This window comes from Cheilinus undulatus, linkage group 10 (genome assembly GCF_018320785.1).
Source record: "Cheilinus undulatus linkage group 10, ASM1832078v1, whole genome shotgun sequence".
NCBI lineage: Eukaryota > Metazoa > Chordata > Actinopteri > Labriformes > Labridae > Cheilinus > Cheilinus undulatus.
In genome coordinates, this window is record NC_054874.1 from 6,305,180 (window position 1) to 6,321,849 (window position 16,670).

The 16,670-nt window shown below is 40.3% G+C and overlaps 1 protein-coding gene across 6 annotated transcripts in view; it reads right to left on the reverse strand.

Moving 5' to 3' along the window:
* The window catches only part of elf1 (E74-like ETS transcription factor 1), a 76,214-nt gene that overhangs the window by 26,357 nt on the left and 33,187 nt on the right, over positions 1 to 16,670 (reverse strand). The window contains exon 1 of one of the 6 annotated variants that reach the window (XM_041797341.1): positions 10,079 to 10,138. The exons of 4 other annotated variants lie outside the window; for them this stretch is intronic. The gene's annotated coding sequence lies outside the window, so the exon portion shown is untranslated. Of the gene's footprint in view, positions 1 to 7,142; positions 7,771 to 10,078; positions 10,139 to 16,670 lie in introns of those variants that run through there. One more of the 6 variants, XM_041797339.1, reaches the window with a different exon arrangement.

The following is a 16,670-nucleotide window of genomic DNA, read 5'->3' on the forward strand; positions in this document are numbered from 1 at the left end:
TCACCCCCCAGCTCCCACAGCCAATCACAGCTTTTTCTCTCAACACAGCTGTGTATTTAAATGACGTACTTCTAACAAATCCCTGCTTGCATTACTGTTGATGCACTATGCTGCTGCCAGTGAAGCTGAGCCTCCTCCACCCCAGTCTCCTCCTTTATGGCATAAAGCCATTGCATCCTGGTATTCAGATTCTGCTACTATGGATTATTTGCTTTTGGACTAATTTTATTTTATTCATTACGCATTGTCATAAATGTATCTGGAAAGTCAGAGCATGCTGCTTGACATTGTTATATCTGCTGATGATGATAATTCCCTTTAAAAAACTGAAATCTGCCAATACTGACACATGCAAATAACATCCCTAACTGCTGCCTCTCTTTTTGTAACCAACCCTCAGCACACCACCTGAGGCTTAGCAAATACTTGATATTTAGATTAAATCTTAATACCTCCTACTGCAATTTTTAAATTGCAGAAGGTGCAATATTTCTTGACCTGAAATGGGTGAAAATACCAGTTTAATACATATTTTTGCTGCAGAGGTGTTAAGCTCGAAGCATCATGCAACATTCTAGTGTCTATATTTTTTAGAATAGTTTGCAAAAAACCCTACTCTCCTTATCATCTCCTTAATGAAGATAAAGATCAATCCCTTCAATACAGCAATTCAAATCAAATCTGCAATATTAGTCAAAATATTCCAAATATATTTCCAAATATGGTCAAGGCTGATATTTGTTCCTCCTAAATTTCCTGCACTTCAGCATGTTGTATTTTATTGAGAAGAAAAGTTCATAGACAACGGTTTAAAAAGTGCCCCCCAATTGTTTACGTGTCATGTTTCTTACAATGAATTATTGAAAAACAGAGTGGGAAAGTCCCAGATTTGCACTTTGGTTTGTGTGAGTTTACCACTGTAATTGAAGTGGATAAATAAAAATATTTAACTTGTACTGATTCATGCCTCATTTAATCTCATCCCAACATTTAGGCCTAAAGGAGAGAATGTTTTATGTTTAATCTATCTAATATTGATTATAATTTAGAATAATTTATGAAATGCGTTGCTCCTTTACATGACTCTTTCAAACTCATTTTATAGACTTCCTCTAATGTGATGTCTGCTTAATGCTTTTTCCTCACTTTTACTCCCTCTCTAACCTCTTAAATTTGTACTCTCTTATGAGTTTTAACCCTTTTCTGTTAGTCTGACTTTTTATTTATTCTCTTATTATCTTTATCATTACTATCATGACTATAATTATTCTCATAGTTATTATTATGAAACCTAGTGTAATAATCACTCACATCGTGTCTCCCTTTCTCAGCCCGGTTTTCCTGCTCTCATAATCAGCTGGTATGGACATCAACACACTTAAATTCTTAGCCAATCCCATTCAACCACAGCCTCTCTCTATATCCAATCATCCAGCTGCTGTTGTATTTTAAAACCAGTTCCACTCTCCTTCACAGTCAGTCTGTTGTTTCAGTGCAACCCTCCTCCACCCCAGCTACCTCCATTACATCTTATCAGTGTCCGGGTCCAGGAGTCACTCCTCATCTTATCCTACTTCTTCTATGACCACCACCAGTGTCCAGACTCCATAGGGGGGTGATCCTATCATGCTGTGGTGGGCTGATGGTCTCTACCCCTCTTTTGACTGTATAATATATGAAATAGAACAACATAAATAAGAAAGAGCGGTGATATAAATAAAGTTATCATACTTTTTTGTACGTGTTATTGCACCAAGTGTTTTCTTCTGCTTGCTTTTACACATTTTTCAGATCCTTTTGTTTTTAAAGGTGCTATACAAATAAAGTTAGCATCATTAAAAAAGTTATTTGTCAAAAAATACATCAGATGAAGAACTTAGAAAATAAGCACAAAATAAATCAAGGTATTAAGAAAAAAAATAGTTACAATTAGATTATTTTCCCAAATCATTCAGCCCTAACACCATCCCAGGTCACAAGGCTCTGGGGGCTGATAGTAGATCACATGAGGAGTGCGTGGTGGGACAAAGATGGTCCAAATGAACCCTCCCTCCACACAGAAACAGGCAAGAGATCACTCCTCTGATGATGCCCTGGAAGCCCCCCTGTGCTGACCCTCAGGGAGTTACTGTGATCACAGGCAGCGGGGGGTGGGACACTGGTGGTCCAGAGCTTCTTAGTGCATAAGCTGAGGTGTGTCCCATCAACCCGATACCCACAGGCAGGTTTCAGGGCTTGAGGACAGTTGGGGGCTGATGTTGGGCTGCAGACCAAATGAACACCCGAGGCTAAAACCCCCCCACCACTTCTCTCTTTTTTTCCAGAGACCAAAGAGCTGGCAGCTGCAGAGAAGTAAGAGATGGCAGAGTTTAGTACCCCCCCCCCAAGCACCATCTGAGCTTTTTCCACCGCTGCAGGGTGGAGCTTATTTGCTTTGAAATGCCTGTGTGACTGACGAACTTGCATACCAAGCCCAATTGTACTTTGTCGGGTTGTAACAGGAGAAAAGTACAGGGAAAAGATTTCACTTCTGCATCATGTGGGCCAAAGGGGCCAAACTCATTTTAGTTTATCTTTCAGACAGAAAAGTAACATGTGGCCAGGGTTCTGGAGAGCATCATTCTGGCACACAGAAGAGAGCGAGAGAAACTGTCGGGCTGGTGTTTCACTCCAGCCGGTCCCCTCTTTTTTTGCAGTCTCTCTTCTGGGCAGTGTCCATGCACACCTCTGCCAGAGCTGAGCGCTGCCGCCATCTGTCTGCAAGCGCTCCCTTGCCCTGCTCCTCTTGGCATGTTTCATGCTCTGGGAGAGTGTGACAAGCCATTACTGGGCTCAAGCAAAAAGGAGGGGATTCATTTTATGGGGGTCCAAATGGAGGAAGATGTATAAATCTTGTTTAAAAAAAGAAAAGAAAGAAAAGAAGGTTGGTGGCTGTGAAGTCACTCCCATCTTGCATTTTGAACCCCACACCTACATATTTACAAACCTCATCTGTCCCTGAAGACCAACCCAAGACACCAGGATGAGGAACTGCAGCTGTCTGCATCATGTTGGAGCACTCTGTAATCACTCTGCTCAGCCTCTGAGATTTCTCCCAGATCTAAGGAGACTCACAATGCTACAATCCCATACATCTTTCCCCCTTTAGCTGTTGGTGTTTGATTTAAGGAGCTATTAGCATGCACATTTAGCTTCACGTTTAATGATGAATAAATCCTCAGCATCCAATCATGTGACATGAAACCAACTGTAGACAGACATTAACAGTTACTCTTTTATTCTCCCCTCACATGCATGCAGTTGTGTCTAATTGGCTTTGTAAGTCTGTTGTCTGCTCTCTCAGGCTGTATCAGTGTCTACATTTTCTTTTTCCCCCCTCCTGTCAGACCATCATTGATCTGGATGGCCCAGTTGGCATGGTGCTAACAGCAGACAGGAATACAAGAGAGCCAGCCATTACTCAGACGCAGCCTGCACATTATCCCCGAGCACATGACAACAGCTGCCTTGTCCTAGCACAGGGGCAGGGTTGTAGCTGCACTCACTACGTCATGAAGAGGAGAAGAAGAAGAGGAGGAGAACAGCTCAGGGAGGGATTTTACTGGGATGTTAGTCAATGTATAACAGTCTGTGACTCGCTCTAGGTGGGGCCTTCTTCTGACACACTCAAGCATTTGAATGTGGTTTCCAGGCGGGGCATCCTGGTAGCCCAGAGTTCTGAGTCAAGAAGTGTGTAGCATGCTGAGTTTGAGTCTAACCAACCACGTGTGCTGCATGTCATCAACCCCTCTGACTTTATGTAACTCCTAACGCTTTCAGCTGTTGGAAAACTTCCTCAATCAAAAAAATTATGACTCAGCCTTAACATATGATGTGAAAATAAACAGTAAGCCAATCTTGACAACCAATAATAATTAATTATTCCAAAGTGGAACTAGTTCTGCAGTAACGTTTGTGTTCAATGCGGTAAAGTCTGTATCCACAGATAGGAATAGAGCTCACTCTGGCAGAGGTAGGCATAGGCCAGAGCGCAAGAACACGCCCCTGAGAGGGTGAAACGCCAGCCAGGTTGTCCTCATTCCCTCTTCTGTCTGCCAGAATGACACTTTCCAGAAACCAAGCCACATGGTTAGCTGGTTAAAGAGCTAAATTTAGATATCAGACAAGGTCAGACAAGATTTACCAGTCATTTAAATGACATGCAAAGCTTAGCAGTTAGCATGCCATAGGAACAGCGTAGCATGGCAGTATTTTGCACTAGAAAATGAAAATAAAGTTATATGCAGGCTGTTGTGGGTTATACTCATGTATAACTACTCAACCAAAGTGATAGGTAGCCACATTAAGCACAAAATCCATCTACAAAATGGAACAAAAGCTGGCAGAGCTAACTGCTAACTTTAGCCTTGCTCTACTCGCCACATCAGTACCCACTGACACAATGACGCTGCACTGTTTTTGACTTTTTTTCTGAGCATTTTCTCTACTTTAGACTAGTCAAACAAATTAAATGCAAATTTAGTCAGGTAGGGAAACATCACTGCCAACCACATATAACTTTGTGTCATTTCAGCTATGTTTTAATCTACACCAACCACCTTTAGCATCTTAACGCCCCAGTAAGACCAAATCAGAAGTCTTTGTCTTCGACTCAAGTATTTTCAGGCTTTAAAACGAAAATACTAAAACCTTCATTCCCAACCTGGGGTCAGGGACCCCCATAAGGGGGCACCAAAGATTTCAAGAGGGGCAGAACCTCTGTCTGCTCATGATGTAATACAGTCTTTGAGTAATAGTGTTGTTTCCTTTAGATTTAGACAGAAAATAAATTAAAATGTATCCTCATTTTGTCCTAAATGTATCACGTCTTTTTGTCTCAGTCTTGGGGGTGGACTCAATTTTCTTAGGTACCAGCAGAGGGAGCTAAAAGGAAATAAGGTTGGGAAACTACGGTGCTAAAACATGCTAAAGTGCTCCACAAATCCATCCATCCATTTATTATCTATCACTTATCCTGTTCAGGGTTTTCGGGAGTCTGTAGTCAATCACAGCTGAACACAGATGGCATACACTCTGGACTGGGTGCTAACCAATCACGGCATTGGCTTACATGCACATCTACCAGCATTCAAGTGTCACAAATAAACCTAACGAGCATGTTTTTAAAGAACCCATATGGCACTGGAAGAACATGCATGTCTGACTGGCATTGAAACTAGGAACCTTCTTGCTGTAAGTCAGCGCTAACCACTGCACCATTATGCACCTTTCCATAAATGTAAAGGAATCCAATAGTTGGTGAAACTTCTCTTTTGTTTCAGCTATTTTGATCCTGATTATTTACATCCTTTTTATTACATTTTAAAATTCCAATTCCACTATTTTGCATTCAAAAATATTCTATTTTGGATTTTTCTACTGTCTTAACGAAGGATAACAGACGTCCTGCTTGGATATAGAACTGCTTTCATATGTAGATTTTAGCATGAATTCAACCACAGTAAAGGAGCTTGTTAGGATGAAAAGAGAAATTAGTCAGCAGTAGAAAGGTAAATTTTTTTCATAACACAAAGTGCAGATTACTTCTGATTTGTCCGCTGAGCTGTCTGTGAGTTTTTTTAAAGTGAAATGAGACATCAAGGAGCAGTGGAGGACTTATCTTGCATCACTGCAGCTGCTGACACTGATGTGGCTTTAAAAAAGTTGCTGACATGGACGATAAAGCATGCAATCAATTTGATTACAAAAACAGTGCTCTGATTGTGGACTTTAATTAATCATGATTAATGCAATTAATTGATAGCCAAAATTTGAACATGTTATCGAAACTAACACGATTTAAGTTATTAGAACTCTGCACAGGGGGTGTTTATTTGTGTTTAATACTAATTTCAGGGATGTTCACAGGGTGACTCTTGCTTTTTTTCTCAGGATTGTTTGTTAATAGCACGATCTGAAAATAATTTAATGTACAGGAAAATAAAAGACAGACAAATAGAGATACTAGAATATTCTGCATTCTATTTTTCTTGAAGCTGAGAGGATGTATTAAGAGATGTTTAGTAAATAAGTATTCTGTTGACTTACTGATGTTAAAGCATCCCACTATCCCGATGTTAAAGCATACATTCGATATCACACACTCACTAGGCCTTTCTCAACACTGGCATACAACACAAAAGAGCATTCTTAAAACATAGTATTATATATTGTTAAAAGGTGATTATCCCATATGAAAATGTTTCTTTGTGTTTTTAGGAGAGCATCTTGCAACCCTCTCTTGGTGTTTTGTGACCTGGCCCCCACTTTGGTAAGCACTACCCTATACGACCAGTCAGAGAGTTTGTGAAAATATAACCCCGTAATGTCCTCTTCCTCTGACCGCCGTGATGCAATTCCAACAATCTCCTGTCCTCTACTGATTCCAGCTGTCGGCTTTAACCGTCAGCCCAGCGTACAGCAGACTGAGGAGGAGTATGAAGCAAACATTGGCCTACTCCACCCCTACAGCATGGTGACTGCCAGTCGCAATAACAACCAATTAGAGTCAGGATTCATGAACAAATGGAGCATTCCCAGAAGGCCCTACTTCCCCCGCTTTAGTCTCTTCAGCTGAGCTCATTGTTGACCATGAAAGGAGGTAATTTAAGCCAATTGAATGACTATGCAATGACTCACCCTGCATGGGGTGACTGCAAACATTGTGAGATGCGAGAGAAGGAGCAGGGCAAACGTTGCTTATCAGCCATTTTCAGCTCAGGTTACAGAAAAGCTGACTTCTTCAGGTGACAGTGTGGCTTGATGTAATGATGACTTAGAGATGGCTGCAGCTGGTGTCGGAGAGTGGATAGTATTCCTGGTATTTGAAACTTTTCCCACACAAGTATAGGCAGTGAAGATGCGACTAGTCAAAACTAAAACAGACATAAATCAGGAAGCCTCACTGCACTCACTAAACATGTGAAAAGAAGTGACAAAAGCCACAATTTTACCCTTCATCATGCAGCCCTGAGAGACTCTTTTCAGCGTGAACAGAGGGAAATCTTCACCATAAATGAGGCCTGCAAAGCTTTTAGTTTCCCCAAATGAGCTGTGTAGAGAAAACACCGATGTGCAAAGTGGCAGAAAATGCGTGGGCTCACCACTAGCATGTTATTGAGTGGTTGTTGTCAGCACAGACATGCTGTTTTTGCAGGATCCTCTGGGTTCCTGTAAAGGAAATGACTCAGTGATACGAGGCTGGAGCTCATTCCTGGAGCCCTGTGATAGCTCATACGGGCATCAGAGGATCATGATCATCATTTCTGGACAGCAGTTCCCTTTTGGTAATGTGGAAGAGCAGAGGTCATAAAACCAGGCAGCAGTAACAACAGCACTTTTAGAGGCGGGGGAAATAGCTCAAGCAAGACGGTTATGGGAAAGAAAAAACATGGCACGGTGCAGAATAAAGAGCGGTAATGACGACAAAGGAAGTGTGTACTTATCTTCAATTCAATTACATTAAAAAATATTCACTTTGATTGATTTCTAGCAGTAGAGAACACAGTAAAAGCAAGTGTTTGACAGTCATTTCAGAGCTGCATCACTGCCTAAAAATGGTTTTGTTTGCATGTTTTTCTGTGCATACTCTAGACCAGTGGTTCTCAACCTTGGGGTCAGGACCCCCTTGGGGGTCACTAGACCCGGAGAGAGGGTCTCCAGTTGCCCTGAAATAACTAAGAATATTTTTAAATTACACTGTCTTTGCTTTACACTAATTTTCATATTTGTTCCCATCAATTTAACACATTTTTACCATTTAACACCTATTTTTGTAAGTTTTAAACTCTTTCCACTACTTTTTTTCTGCTTGTTTTTGCTATTTCTGAACCAATTCTTGCCACTTAAGCTTAATGTTGCCTCTGTTGACCCATTATTGCTACAATTAACCCTTTTTAACCACTTTTTACACCCATTTCTTCCCCATTTTTACCCAATTTTACCATTTAATATGCCCATTTTTTCTAGTTTAACCAATTTCTGCCAGTATCTGTCTATTTTTTTATTTCTCAGTTAACCCATTTTGCCAATTTAAAGCAATTTCAGCCACATTTAAACTCCTTTTTACCACTATTTATGCCCGTTTTTGCCATTTTAACCCATTTATGCCTTTTTTGCCACTTCTAAACCATTTCTGCTACTTTTAAAAATCAATTTCACCACCTTTTCCACCATTTTTTGCCATTATTAACCCACTGTATCAATTTTTAAACCATTTTAAATATAAAATATGGATATCACAGCTTAACTTTACAATGGACCATGGTTTTGCTGACCTCCATGGGCCCCCAGTTTGGCTGGGCACCAGAGTGCTCTCCCATTTATCCCCCTTTATGGACAGCCTTGTCTGCACATGACTATTCCAAAGTGTGCATGGCTGTGTTCAACCACCTTCGGGTACAGTGGGGGTCCCGGGTCTCTGGCACCTTTATTTCGGGGGGCTGAAAAGGTTTAGAACCCCTGCTCTAGACAACATACACGCTTCCTAGCACTGAATAAGGGATGCTTTCAATGCAAACTTGAGGCCCTAGCATGCGTGTAATAACACAGCAGAGGAAACACAAGGCATCAGACACTCTGACACTGCACCGGGCATCGTGATCGAGCCAGCCTTCGGTGTCTGAAAGTGTAGGAGGTATTTGGGTCTGTTGTGCCAGCGTAGAAGGAAGACTGAAAGGAAAACGTCACCTCAAGCACAGGCTTTCAGAAGGAGAATGGAATTTAATCTCATCTCCTACAAACCTTGTACTTTTCCATTCAAGCTCAGGGCTACAGAAGACCTGTGCCTTCCTGTGACAACTGTTGTTTGTGCCAACTTGTAAAGTCCGACACTCGTCTCTCCTTTGTAAGATTAGACATTACTTTTGTTTGGTAACAGGGCCTAGAGAACAGACATAGAAGCTCAGTGATATCCCCCTGTGATAAAACGTCTCCACAGACCAGATTCCATTTCTGTTTTTGGTCACTTTTAGTAGAAATATGCCCGAGCATGTTTCCCGCTGAGACTTTACATGCTCTTCTAACAAAGCCCTTTATCCCAGTGAGGCATGGACTTTCTAGTTTAGTTCATACACGAGGGGAAAAAAGGCAGCGAGCAGTAGTGGTGACATATTTTTAAAGCAGAGGAGAAAGAACAGCCACAAACTGACCTGTGAATGTTGCGCTCACAGGAACAGCATCACTGAGCAGTGGGTTTGTGCTGCTTCCTGTCTGTTAAACCACACTCAGAAGAAAATTTCTTCCTCTGTGAAAGAGCGGAAAGTTCTCTACTCCCCCTCCTTCCTTCTCACACATCACACTGCTGCTGCTGCTCTCGTAGATATGAGGCACAGGTAGCATTTCTGACGTGAATAACGCAGAAGCTACAATTATCTCTGTGAGTGATGTAACTTTCAACGAGCTAGTGAAGTCAAAGGAAACATCTTTACGAGTAAAAATCACATCTGAAGTTTGGGTTTGGATGTCAGGCCAATAGAGTGATCAGCAGATGATAAACCATCAGATCTTCTCTCATCTCAGGCCCTTTCCAGCCCACTCTCAGCTTGATTAATGACAGGTGATGGTGAATTAAATAGCTCACAATAGAGCTCTCAAAGCCACACCTGCCATTTGCAGACATCTCTTACCCACAATGCTGACACAAGGCGTGCAAACACAGACAGCATTAGTAACCCCCACCACTCCACAAACACACACTCACAGTTATACACACATGCACATCCCTTACTTGGCCCCATGAGTCGGTTTTACAGAAATTCTCAGAACAAACAGCACGATTCCTGTCAAACAGTTTTCACCGAGAACCATCAGTACCAAAAAAGCGAACCCCACTATCCTAACAAGCAAGTAAAACAAATAAAAGCCAATAAATAATTACCAGTTTAGGAAAGTCCCATCTGCGAAATTAGCTTCAACTACAACACTAATAACAAAAAAAACAAGGCTGCAAATGTAGCTGTTCCACATCTAAATCACTATAAATCTTCAAAACTTCACAAGCATCATTAGTTACCATCTTGACAACAATCAACAACCTTACCAGATGGATCCAAAGCTAGCTTTTGCCTCAGAGAGGCCAGTTTTTAACTAACAGATGCCGCCCATTTGTCAAAAACTACCCCCAGCAGCCTATTTCTATTATGAGGCAACAAGCCACATGTCACAGATAGGAAGAACCAATGAAGTTGTGAAAACAGGACAGGAAATTGCAGTAAAGTTCGACAAAAGACATCTGCAGGCTCAAACTTCACAGTTTGATGTGTTGTGTGCCGCTGTGATGTCCATGAGGCTGTGAGACTTTATTAAAGCATCTGGACGCTGTCATTAAGATGCAGACTGAGACGGGCCGAGCAATCAAAGGAGGGGGACGGGGAGGAGAGGCTCTAGAGGGGACAGAATTTAAAAACAAGGCAGTTAAAATCAGCCTGAATGCATAAGAGTGATGCTAACAGAGCTAAAGTTCCTGTGAGATTTTTTAAACTGGTATTGTTAAGACTGAAGTAAGTCTTTATGACTCAGTAATACAAACCTAACTGTTACATACAACACTGACTACTTCTATATAATAATTTTCAGTCCCTATAAATGCTGCCACAGGGTAATTTTCAGAGGATAGGCTGAAGAACAAGAAAGGGTTTTTTAAGTGCTGCTAAAAAACTAAATTAATTTCGATTAATCAAACTGAAGGGGAAAAATGCAATTAAAAACTGCATGCTGATTAACTGCACTTTAGTGTCATTACATAACTGTCCACAGCAGCTTTTTAAATTTGATGAGAACACTTGCAAAAAGTCTCTTTGCTCTAAATGTTTATCATTTTATCATCACAATCTGAAAGTGGCCAATCTGCCCTCAGTCTCTCCTCCCGTGCCGACCAAGATACACACAGCTAGTTTTTCTATTAAATACAAATGTTGCTGTTTCAGAGGCACGTTACTTCACATTACACTGTAAAACCAAACAACTTGAATAACCTCAACATTTTTGCTGAAACTTATTACATCATAGATTTTTAGCAGTGCATTGTGGAAACATTCCTACACCTAAAAATCCAGTTCAATCCAAATCAAAACAACACGTTTAAATGTGCTTGTAAATCTATGTGGTCTTTGTCCACTTCGATTTTCCCTTATTTGTAACACATACTACATTCATACCGCCCATGATAATCCAATTTATGAGACTACAAGTGATGATAAGTGACAAGTGCACACTGAACCAGAAATCCTCTTCCATCATGCTCAGTGTACCATCCACTATTTAATGTTGCTCCCCACAGGTGGAACTTGTCTGAGTCAGCAACTTCACTCATGGTGCAAAAGTATCTGATGCCCAAAGGCATTCTGGGGAAACTCTGAAACTAAAACTCCTGTTTTAACAGCTTCAACTGTTTTGGTCTTACAGTGAAGTATTAAATCAACTTGTAATGCAAATCTTATATAACCCGCGTATATTCAATTGATTGATTGATTGATTGATTAATCACAAAACCTGTACTTAGGGATGCACCAGTACAATATTATTTTGAAAGTTTAATTTTCATCAGATGTTCTTCATCTCTCCTCTTCATAATTTGTTAGTGCATAGTTTTCACTCCCCTCTACTTCTTAATCCTCATTTATGTCAAAATATCACCAAACTGCAGACATGGCTCCAACTTTGACCACATACTCACATAATGAGAGGCTAACATCATGCTTTAAAATTAGGGATGCACGATATTTGCTGATTTCTGATATGCTGATATTTACAGGTTCATTTTATATCAATACCAATATCTAAATATAGCTACTTTTTTGACAAGAAATTTCAGTCCCTTTGGACACACACCAAGGAAACAAAAAAGTCTTTAAAAACACTTTAAAGTTTAAAGAATGAGGATGAATAAAGAAAAAGACCTCAACTGACACAGGTCTGTTGGTTCAGCCTAAATTCCACTCATTTATTAGGATATGTGGACAAAACTTACAGTCAATATAAGCCAAAATATACAGGCGAATATTGGCTGTAAAAATCAGCTGATACGGATACCAGACCGATAATACCGTGCATCCCTATGTAAAATGATACCAAGTACAGTATCTGCACTGATGTTCAACACTGGTATTGGTATTCCCATGCACAAATATCAATAATATTATTTTAATCGTTTGACAGCACTATTTTTGTTTTTACATCTTTCTACTGCAGATTCAAATGTGTTACAGCTGACTTTTGAAATAAAACATCATCTATGTACATTTAAGACAAGATCAGCAATACACTGCTTTCTCCACAGGAGACGCCAAAGAAACAGAGGCTTTAGGGGCTGTGTCCAATCACGTCTGACCCCCAAAGTCCGTTTCTTTTTGTTAGTTAGTTTGTGACTCATATGAGTGCTCTATATGATGCGCATGCAGGTTCCACCTCCTTGGCTCTGGCAAGGATGGAGGCAGTATGCTTTGGTGTGGTACGACTGCACATTCACAAACAGGGGTTAAAAACATGCATGTGGTGTTTAATGATCAACCACTCCTCTCCACAAAAGAATTAAATGGCAGAGTGTTTGAGGGCCATATCTGACCAAAACCACTCAAAATAAGACTCAAAGGAAGTGAGGTTATTGTCATGTTATCTGTGGATTTCTCCACTGTGCTGATATGAGACCACCCTTTCTCGTCTTCTGTGCTCAGGCCCATTAGGTCTGTCGGCCAGTGGGGCACTGGGGAGTGGGGACAATTGTGTTTCAGCATAAGACAGTGTATCCGGCCCCAGTGTGAGAGCACCAACAAAAGCAGCAGGGGAATGCATAAGGGAGGACCCTGTGCATTTCTCAGGGAGATATCCAAGGTTGTGGAGGACTTTTATCAGCATTGAGGTTTGAAGTTACAGATATTTTGCAAATCAGACCTGTTACAGTGTCAAACCTGAAAAACCAAATACTATTCATGCCAGGCTAAGTGTTGACCTTGCTAACCTAAACAAGGTTAAAGCATTGGCCTTACTAAAAAATGATGACAAAGTCTCTGGACCGCCTGTGCACCTTGACAAATATTTAACAGTGTGTACAAATCCAGAGCAGAGATAAAAAGACACCAACGTCTGCTGCTGTTTGCAGCATTAGGGCTAAATATCTCATTCTATATACTTACAGATAAAAGGACAACTTTCCTATAAAATACATGGTCAAACTGCTGCAACACCTTCTTACTATTCAGGTTACTTTTCTCATGGAGCAGACCACTTCAGACCACTTTTAACCAGCCAATTAATCATTGAAGTATAACATGCTAAAAAAAAAGTTATTGCATATCTGCAGTCAAGCTGCAGAGATCAGAACAAAATAAGACCCTCCCTGCTTGTTTAGCTTTGTACAGCTTTTCTTGTGTCTTAACTCAATCACATAATTGTCATTTCTAAATCACAACTGCTCTGAGTAAAAACACACAAAAGGCAAGGGAAAAAAGCATGCAAGTCTGTGCGTGTGAGAGTGAGTCCTGCTGATTCCTTTCTTGCAGACATATTTGAAATGTTTCATCCGGACTCCACTATTGTTTTGGCTGCTGTGTGGAAGCAATTTGATGCATGACTAGGCTGAAAAACTAAATTCTCTCTGTTTTTAACACAGAAAACAAGCATCCCACTATCATTTAATATGTATAGGAAGGGTGCAAAGAGCTATATTGCTGTAAAGAAAGAGCTAAACGTGAGAATTGGGGATAGAATCTAATGAAAAGAGCTTTATTAAAAACTGGTTTTAAGAAAGCGCTACTGTACTGCACTCTTTCAAACCAGCTCATTAACGCGCCCATCTCTGATGTGTTTACATTCATACCAATACCAACATGTCACAGCACAGGTACGCTGGCAGCAGCAAGGAAGGATATCAAACCCAGAAAAATACCAGCAACGCAGTCTCAGTCGAGCTTGAGGAAAAACAAGGTGAACAATGACGCTCTTAATTATTTCTTACATTACAGCTTTACCACTGATAGCTGCCTTTTGATTATGTAACTCCCCACAGCAGCTAATTTTCTCTGAGGGAGAGATTCCATTCAGAGCATATATACTGTATTAACTTTGCCAGAATAGTTTCCACAGCAGCCTTGCAGCAAAATACTAGCTCTATGTTGGCATGGAGCGCTGAAGTCTCAGGGCTCAGTGTCTGAGTAAAGGCTGGGGAGCGGGGACCCGGCTGTTGCAGAGGAGGCTGCATACCAAACAGGTCTGGACACACGCAGGCTGATGTGTCCACCCATAGTCAGGCATGCAGCTCTGTGTAACAGACAACACGCCTACAGAGAGAATCAAATCAAACAGAGATAAAGTGATCTCACTTTTCTCCGCCTTCTCAAACACTTCAGGGTCAAGAAAGATTAAGCTAAGTATTTTGGGGATTAAACTTATTTTCTTTTTGCTAAGAGAAAGATAAGATAATCTGCAACGCTCTCATGTCTGAGTAGTGAAAACAAAGCTAGAGCCAACAACAGCAACGTAGCTTAGCATACAGACTGGAAACAGTGCGAAAAAGTTTGCATGGTTTTATTTAGACGTAGAAATAAATGCTGACCACAAAAGACCTCTGAATATCTACAATGCTGCTTGCATAGTTTATCTTTATAAAGGAAGTTAAAAAAACCCAGCATAAGCTGGTGAATTTTAAGGGTTTGATCCTCACATGTTTACTGTTTTCAAGCTAACTGGCTGTTCTATTCATATAAGTATAAAACAGTATACCAAAAACTCCCAAGCTTTAACCAGATCGAGAAAAAAAATCATTCAAAATTGCATGCCAACTCTTGCACTCTGTCTAAAATGTATAAATATACAGGCAATGTTCCAGAACAATAAGCACTGCCAACATTTTTATGCAATTCAGACAGTGAAAAATTTAGTCAAAGTGTCTATGCAATTTTGCCAATGTTAAATGTTACCAATATTATTTGTGCAATTTTGTTGAGTTAAATGTTGTTAATATTTTCTCCAGAACTTAAGGCATGTTTGGGCTGAAGCTTAAGGCTTAAGTAAGCTGTAGATGTGGTGAATTAGCCGCCTGAGGGCACAATCAGGTGGAAAAGGACTGACACAACCAAAGTCATGCTCTGGATGTGCTTGCATATAACCAGGGGCACTGGAAAATAATTTGTTGAAAAAGTAACAAAGTTCACACTTTTAGGGTGGAGTAGGGGGCAGATGTGGTGAGCTAGCATGGCCTAGGGTCCCATTTTGGCAGGTAACAGGGTTACCATGAGCCACTGGTCATTTTGTGGATTAAATTAAAAGTGTTAAACTTTATGATGAGTGCCAATCAATTTGTTTTTTGCTTTTCCGCGCTGTGGATGTCCCTAGGCCTGAAAACAGCTGATCCTTTCTGGGCGTATTTCCAGGGGTTAAAAGGCCCAGACAAAAGAGCCGCCGTCGAGCTTGACCTTGCCTACAAAGACACACACATGCAGACATATGACACGCTTGACTCTGGTAGTCCACCTCCCCTTCCCCTCTTCACCTGTGCATTGTGGCTCATCAGGGCCCATAAAGAATCCTTAGCAACCCTTCATGCCTCAAACTAATGCACATGACTGTATTTACACAATTTAGGCAGTGCAAAATATCAATAACGTATTTGTATAATGTGGACAGTGTAAAATGATACCAGCGTTTATGTACAATGCAGATAAAGCTAAATGTCACCAATGTAGTTGTGCAGCTTTGCTGAGTTAAAGTTTGCCAACATACTTGCTCAATTAAAGCAGTGTGAAACATTGCCAATGTATTTTCACAATGCAGATAATGTGAAATGTTACCAACATACATGTACAATGCAGACAGAGTGAAACGTTGCCAATGTATTTGTGCAATTTTGCATAGTGAATTTTCTGAAATACTTTTCAACTTTAACAACGTGAAGTCTTGCATATGTACTTGTACAATGCAGCTTGCGTGAAACATTGTATATGTATTTGTGCACTGTTGACAATCTGCAACCTTGTGGACATATTTGGGCAATGTAAAGAGGGTGAAATGTCACCAATGTATTTGTGCAATTCTGTTGAGTTAAAAGTTGCTAACATGTTTTCTCAATAAAGGCAGTGCAAAATGTTGCTGATGTATTTGAACAATGTAGACAGTATGAAATATAACTAAAGGTTTGTGCAATGCAGATGGTTTGAAATGTTACCAACATATTTGTGCAATGTAGTTAGAGCTAAAAGTCACCAAATATAGTGGTGCAATTTTGCTGAGTGATGTGACAATGCATTGCTTGACACATTGTAAATGTATTTGTGCAATGTAGATACTGTGAAACATTTCTTACATATTTGTGCAATTTTGACAGTGTGAAACATTTGAAGTATATTTATGCAATCTAGATACCAGGGAACAATGCAAACATATTAATGTAATTTCAACAGAGAGAATATTTGCAAAATATACATTCAAATTGCTCACATTGTTAACTTATTTGTGCAATTTTGAAAGTACATTTTGCACGCATGATTGTACAATTTAGACAAAGAGAAACACTGTCAGTGTTTTTGTGCAATTTTGACAGATTAAAAGGCTGCCTGTGTATTTAAGCAATTAAGGCAGTGTGCAGGAATTTGCCTGTGATTCCTGTGAATCAAAAATAAAAAATGATCCAGTATGGGGTG